The 7,170-nt window shown below is 47.2% G+C and overlaps 1 long non-coding RNA gene across 1 annotated transcript; it reads right to left on the bottom strand.

Moving 5' to 3' along the window:
- Window positions 1-109: 109 nt before the first annotated feature.
- LOC125924804 (uncharacterized) lies at window positions 110-5,557 on the bottom strand. The gene is made up of 4 exons (XR_007458586.1): window positions 5,379-5,557; window positions 1,711-1,786; window positions 880-1,061; window positions 110-286 (listed from the first exon to the last, which is right to left on the bottom strand). It is a non-coding gene; the product is annotated as an uncharacterized LOC125924804 (long non-coding RNA).
- Between the last annotated feature and the right edge of the window lie 1,613 nt (window positions 5,558-7,170).

Below are 7,170 nucleotides of genomic sequence, written 5' to 3'. Positions count from 1 at the left end.
TAATAAATAAATATGTTATGATACAGATATGTGTTGACTTCTGTGGCAATATGTAGAAGGTTCCCTTGTCAGTGAAGGAGGAACAGAGGGAATAAGGAAGACTCATTGGTGGAGGTGAATGTGATGAGACGGCATTCAAATGACTTTCTCCAGTGGAAGATGCTATCCCACTAATGGTCAGGTGGTAACTGCAAATAGTAGTTTTCTTCAAAGCATGATCCATGACACAAAAGTCTCTTTAGACCCTCTGAGGCCAAAAGGATTTGGTAGTCAAATACATCTAAAACTTCACAAAGCACATCAGCAGTTAACATCTCTGACAAACCCAGTAGTAAAGAGACCTAATTAACAAAGTTTAACCCAGCATTTCCCACATGGTCTAACCACAACTCTCTTTTTTGTTGCTGTCTGGGGGAGATGTACCGCTGTCCTGACAGATGGCATTAAAACTCTTAATCTAAAGAGGATAGTTTCCCATGAAAAATGGATGCTGTGGGTCAATGAAATGCATTTCAGCTTTTCTAAATTTCACAGGTAACTATTACCATAAAAATGGTTAATGGCTATGGTTTTTAAAATGGGCAAATAGGTCACAACGTGGAGTCTCTTGCTTACTAAAGCTCTCTCTGTACTTAGCCCTCAAAAAATCTGTATGGGATCCTCACCTTAGAGGTAAACCAACTGGAGCCCTAGGGCAGAATATGTCTCTACATTCCTTGAAACAAGTGTGAAGAAACAAATAAAAAGAACTGCCATTATGAATTGTACTACAGCCATGATCAAAAGTCTCTATACTTTGAAATACCTAATCATATTACAGGATTAAAAACACATGAGTGAACACTAACCAATAATTTATTCATTTCTATATCTACTTACATCTTTTAAATGTGAAAACATAAATTTGTGGCTCTTTCTCAATTATACTGACAAAACCTTTCTCTTCCTTTCAGTTTGGTAGGTCCCCTTTGCTATATGTCTTTTTGTTGTATTTGGATTATAGTAAGCTTCAGGCTTTATCCAAATTCACTTTTCAGAGTGGCTTTGGAGTAGAAGATGGCCTAAGGATCACAAATGATTAAGAAGAGTTCATATAAGAAGTCTCATCTTTTCTAAGAATTATGAAAAAAAATGTAACTTTTATATGAACGTTGGGCTTATTTTGTTGTGTAAGGCTCTACTGTTGAGGCCATAGTGTAAGGCCATACTCTTAGTGATGGACGTCCCCCATATTAATCATCTGGAAGGGGCATTTCCTTAAACAGGTAACAGGGTCTCTTGGAAGGTGGGTCTTGGCAGTGAGAACTCTTGATGCCCTGTGGAATCACACTCTTACTGGACTTTGCTGTATATTAACTATTTGACAATGCTTCCTGGTGGTTTGGGAAAGATGACTTCTCCAAGGAGTTAGGCAGGAAGGTGCTAACTCTGTAGGAGATCCTAAAATCAAATGATATACTTTCACTTTATCTAGCTTTCTGTTGCTCTCTGTGTTCATTCCCATATGGCTATGCCCACATCTTTAGTAAAGGCTTATCATGATATTGTAGTCCGGCTCAGAAATCAGTTGTGCACTATGGACCTTAGGTGAGAATTTGGAGTCCATGTTTGTGCCAAAGAACTAAAGAGGACACAGTAGCCACTCAAGTTAACATAGTGATATGTGGTTATAGCTATTTATAAGGGAAGTATCAGGTATCGAGTACTCACTCTGTGCCAGGCATTTTACATATGTTATTTCGTCTAATCTTCAGAATAATCCTCAGAGGTAGGTTCTATTTTGGTTCTATTTTGTGGATGAGGAAATTGAGAGTCAGAGAGATTATGTATTTGCACACATCCCTTAGCTATTGACAGGTGGAATTTCAATCTAGGTTTCATCCGACCTCAGAGGCTAAACATATCCTAGTGAAATTACTTAACTTCTCAGCACTTGAGTTTCTCTATTTGAAAACATCTACCTTTTGGGTTGCTATAAGGATTCAATGAAATAATGTATATAAAGATCCCAGGCCATTGACTAGAAGATAATAGGTACCCCCAAAATGATGCTTATTGTTATGTTTTCCTTCTGCCTTTCTGGTCATTCCTTCTTAGTATCCTTCAAGGTTTTCTCTTCCTCTGGTGGCCTGCTAAATGGTGTTTCCTAAATTGGTTTTTTAACTAAGCACTTTTCTTGAGTGACTTCACCAAACCCAAGGCTTCAGCTACTAGTCTTCCCAGATCAGTACATAACTCCAGACCCAGATACCCATTCAACTGACATCTCTACCTGGGTGTCTCACAGAGAAAACAAAATCAACATGCACCCAAACTGATCACATCATCTTTCTGTTCCAGTCCTGGTTTTTCTCTCAGTAGGTGGCACTATCAAATCTCTAGATACCTAAGCTAGAAGCCTGGGAATTTTCTCTATTCATTTCACTCATCTCTCACACGCAATTAGTCATCAGGTTCTCTCAAGTCCCTTTTATTATCTCTTATATCATTCCCTCCCTCTCCCCTTATCCTCCCTCAATTTCATTTTACAGCCACTATTACTATCTAAGTTCAGACTCTCATCACTTCTATCAGGTATTACTGCAATAGTTTTCTAACTGGTTTCCCTATAATCTACCCAACCCTCTTTGTGTCCTTAACATTCCCATCAAAGTGATCTTTCTAAAATGAAAATTTTTTCATTTATTTCCCATTTAAAACCTTGTAAGAGCTTCCCCTAGCTTTCAGGGTATAAAGTTCAAATTCAGGACATAAAGTTCTTCAAGATGGAGCCTCTGCCTGCGTCTTTAGCTGTTTTTCCCACTATTCCTTTATTTTTCATTCCTACCATTTGTTTTTGTTTTAAAGGATTACTTAAACTTCTTTAAAGGAAGCTATTTCTAGCCTTGGGCCTTCAGGCATGTCATCTGAATGCCTACTCATTGCCCCGAACCCACGCCCTTGCCCAACTGCCCCTTTCAACTTCCTCCTTAAAGTTCAGCTTAAGGGGCACACCTCTGGAGAGCTTTTCCTTGATCTTGACTCTGTTTTTTTCTTTTTCTTTAAAAAAATTTTTTTTCTTTAACATTTATTTATTATTGAGAGACAGAGAGACACAGAGCGTGAGCAGGGGAGGGGTAGAGAGATGGGGAGACACAGAATCTGAAGCAAGTTCCAGGCTCTGAGCTGTCAGCACAGAGCCCAACGCGGGGCCCAAACTCACAAACTGTGAGCTCATGACCTGAGATGAAGTCGGTTGCCCAACCAACTGAGCCACTCAGCCTCCCCTGATGTTTTTTTCTTAATGCTCCCATGATACCTATGTAACAGCACTTTTCAGTCTACCCATCTGTCTCACTACCCTGTAAATTGGACCCCAACGTTTGTTCCATATAGTATCCCCAGCACCCAACCCCTAGTGCTTAGCTCATAACAGATACAAACTATTAATGAAGGAGTGAATTTAGGAGGAGAGTTTTTAGCCATTGGCTATGCTGTGTGTAAACGTAAGAAACCAAAGGCAGGACTTTGAGTTAAGGTGGCATGTTATTGGTGATGCCTTAAACCACATTTCACTCTTCTGCACCTGGTCCTTATTTCTCCATTTTACATTGGACCAGGTTCCACTACTCACCCCTAGAAGAGTAAGACAACAGCTTTTAGACACACCTGATGGAACAAGCAACTAAGATACAGAGTATTCCATTTAGCAACCTGGGGTGTTCCATTTAGAGTATGATTGGGACCTATGAAGCCAACGCACGCCCTGCCCTTGACAAACTTGAGCATCAGTGTTCCTTTGTAAATGTGAACCAGAAGCTGAGGTCCCAAAGACCCTGTTTAGTTTTATCTTCATTGGGGAAATTGGGTACATTTTTTTAAAAGTTACATTAATTGATCTCTTCACTTTCTTTCTCTTTCCCCACTTTTTAAAGACTTCTCTGAATGTTTTCTTCTTTTTGATGTAGCTGTTTCCCAACTTTCCTTCTCTGAATGTAATAGAGATAAAAAGGGTTAAAAGGAAGAAAAGCAAAACCCACTAATTCAAAAGCTAATCAGATTTCTTAAAAAAGCTTCTTTGTGGGGGAGATTCTTTAGGTTGAAACAAGACCACAGTATCATATAGCTTACTCAACAACTTCATTTAGTAAATGATGATATGAAGGGAAAGAGCAAGTTAGTGACTTGCCCAAAGCCACTTATCCAATAGAAGCATGAGTTGTATTGTGGCCCTAAGTCCCCCCAGTTCTAGTCTTGGCTATCTGTTTTTCCTGGAAGACTCTTTTCACTTGTGCCCACTGCTAATACATTTCTGTTAAGAATATATTTGTTATACACAATGTATATTACACATAATTTTTTAAAACAGATAAGGTCAACACACTAACGGCAAAAAGAAAGAAACCACGTGGGCGTGGGCTCAGGGCTCTGGGTAATTTGCCTCTGGGAGAGTAGGAAAGATTGCCAAGGGAATCCAGGCTCTCGGACACCATGAACCTCGGGCTGGACAGAGCCATTGTTTTTTTCTGGCCTTTCTCCAAAGAATGAATTGACGCAGAGGGAAAGCCAGGGCTGAGTCCGCGGCGCAACAGAACCGAGTAACCTGGAGACGTGCCCTGCTGCTCCGTGGCTGGCTCGAGACGACTTCCAGGAACTGGTCTGGAAGAGTCTGTGAGGAGCTGGGAGGCCCTCACCTTAGGGCGCCAGCTTTGGGGCCACAGCTTCGGGGCTCCGCCAGGGCCACGAGCCTCCATCCCTGCCCCCAGGTGCTCACCACCCCGCGTGCCACTCACAACAATCACCACGGCCCTTTGGGGCTCCAGAGCCTAGGCAGTGGCCGGGTCAGAGATCAAAAGAACCGGTGGTCTTGTCCTACTCCCCTAAAAACCCTGAGCGTGGGGAGCACGCTCTTTCTTTTATGAGTTTGATACTTAGGCTGCGCCCCCTTGTATACCAGAAACTGGATTATGCTAAAAAAGATGAAATTACCCTCATATCCGGAGATTGTTTATTTCCATACAAACTAAGAAACGATTAAGAGGTGATGAGCAATCAAACAGACCCACGTAGAGAGTGGTGGCGGGGAGGGAAGGGTAGATGCCGGAGAGGGGAGTGAGAGCAAGCGAGCAAAGGGGAAGAAAGAGGGAAGACGGTGGGAGAGGAGAGGGTCCCAGAGGGGAGAGTGGGCAGAAGAGAAGGGAGAGGCAGAGAGAAAAGATGGGAAGGGGGGTGGGGGAGGACGAGAAGGAAAACAGGGCGGGGTGGGGAAGAAGGTGCAGAGGGGGCCTCGAAGACTGGCGGGGTAGGGTGACGTGGGCGGGGATTAGAAAGGGAGGGCGAGGCCTAGTTTGTGTCCCACCGGCCTCCCCTCAGGCCCTCTTAGGGGAGAAAAGTCTTACGAGCCCCCAAATACGATTCCGGGAAACCTCTGTCTCGCCGACCGCCGTCTGGCATCTCACCCCACGGCCTCTGAGACCAGCGGCGCGCACACCCTCACAGGGGCCGGGCCACGCTGATTCTGAGGTCCCGACGGCCTCGCGCCTGAACCCAACGGCCCTCTTCGACGGCTTTGCGCGCGACGCGGAGGCCGGAAGCCAGGTGGGCGCGACCGGAGTGAGAACCCCCCGCCCCCGCGCGTGCGCGGGTACGCTTGCGCCCGCGCCGCAGGCGCCGCGAGCCGTGGGTCCCGAGAAAGGACTCTGAGGCGACGCCGGGCGCAGGCCCGGAATTTGGGGGAAAGGCTCCGGCCCTGCGGCCAGGCCCGGCGAAGAGGGGGCCCGGAGGCGGTTTCACATCAACTAATACCAACTCTTTGAGCTACTTCTGTTTGTTTACTCGTTGATAAGCGCACTGGGGGATTCTAAAGGGAACGGGGCCGGCAGTGCCCCCGAAGAGGTGGTGGGAAAGCAGAGCTGAGACTTGCGCGGGACAGTCGACTGCTCGTGACAGCTACGGCTGGCGCCGCACGCGGAAACAGGCTGTGGCGCGCGGGGGCTGGGGGCCGGGACTGAGCCCCCTCAGCTCGGCCGTCGCTGCTGGCGGGGAGACCGGGGCACTGGAGAGGCGCGGCGCGCGGCCGAGGCGGGGTCGCCGAGCTGGGTGGGAGCGCAGGGCCCACCGAGGACTGCCGCCACGAGCGGGCCGACCGCGGAGCGCCCCGGGGGCGGGGGGGTGGGGGCGTTCGGTGTGGACCGAGTGGGAGTGGCCCTGGGGGACGGGCCTGAAGCTGGTGGGCTCAGCTGAGTCCACGCCGAGGCCACTGCATCTTCGACCCTTGTTCTACACGGAGCGGAGACCTAACGGGATAATGAGGGCGCTGACGGGCGTTTAGGGCCCCCGGCTCCGTTTCCAGGTAGGAGCCGGCCGACCGGCCCTTCGTCGGGCGCAGGCTCGGGGCACTGGGCGGCTGGCGCCGAGGCCGCTGGCCCTTTCCCGCCTCGTGCGCGCTGCCCAGTAGTGAGCGCGCCTGCCGCCCCGCGGGAGGAGAGCAGTGTGGAGGCGGGCGGCCGAGTCCGGGGGAGCGGGGGGCGCGGTTCCCCGCGCCCTCCACACCCGCCGCGAGCCGAGCTCCTCAGGCCCGGCAGGAGGCGCTGTGCGGACGAATTAAAGCAGAATACCAAGGTTTTTAGGGGTGGCGGTTTTGCAGCCCAGGATAGCACCCCTTTAGTTGAGTGACCCTATTGAGACCTCCTCCCTCTCTTTAATATGGGTGTGTGTGTGTGTGCGTGTACGTGTGCGCGTGTTGGATTAGTCACAAGGATGAAACGTCAGCGAAAGGGATTGAAAAGGAGAAAGTCTTAAATTTTTCAGGTTCGCCGACCGCTTTAAAAGGAAGATGTCGGGCAGACGTTCTAATTCTTGCTTATAAAGGGCTCGCCTATCACTGCCGTTTGTTAAAGAGGCAACTCGACTCGAAGGGTTTGGTTCAAATTCTTTTACTGAAATAAAGGTTTATACAAGACTATTTCTGTTTATTGCTCTCTGAAAGATCACATCAGGAACAGGAGGTAATTCCAGTATATAATTGAAATTACAGTATAACAGTATTATTTTTGTGATACCTTTATCAAACTATGAAAAATCCTGTTATTTGAATATTTAGAGGTTTGTGAATCATTCGTGAATCCACTGGAACTGGAGCAGTTATGCAGAAATGAAATGTATTATTTAATTTATCGTCCTACTTAAGTG

This window comes from Panthera uncia, chromosome F2, assembly GCF_023721935.1.
Source record: "Panthera uncia isolate 11264 chromosome F2, Puncia_PCG_1.0, whole genome shotgun sequence".
NCBI lineage: Eukaryota > Metazoa > Chordata > Mammalia > Carnivora > Felidae > Panthera > Panthera uncia.
The sequence above is the reverse complement of the archived record's forward strand: the minus strand, read 5'-3'. Positions and strand labels throughout refer to the sequence as shown.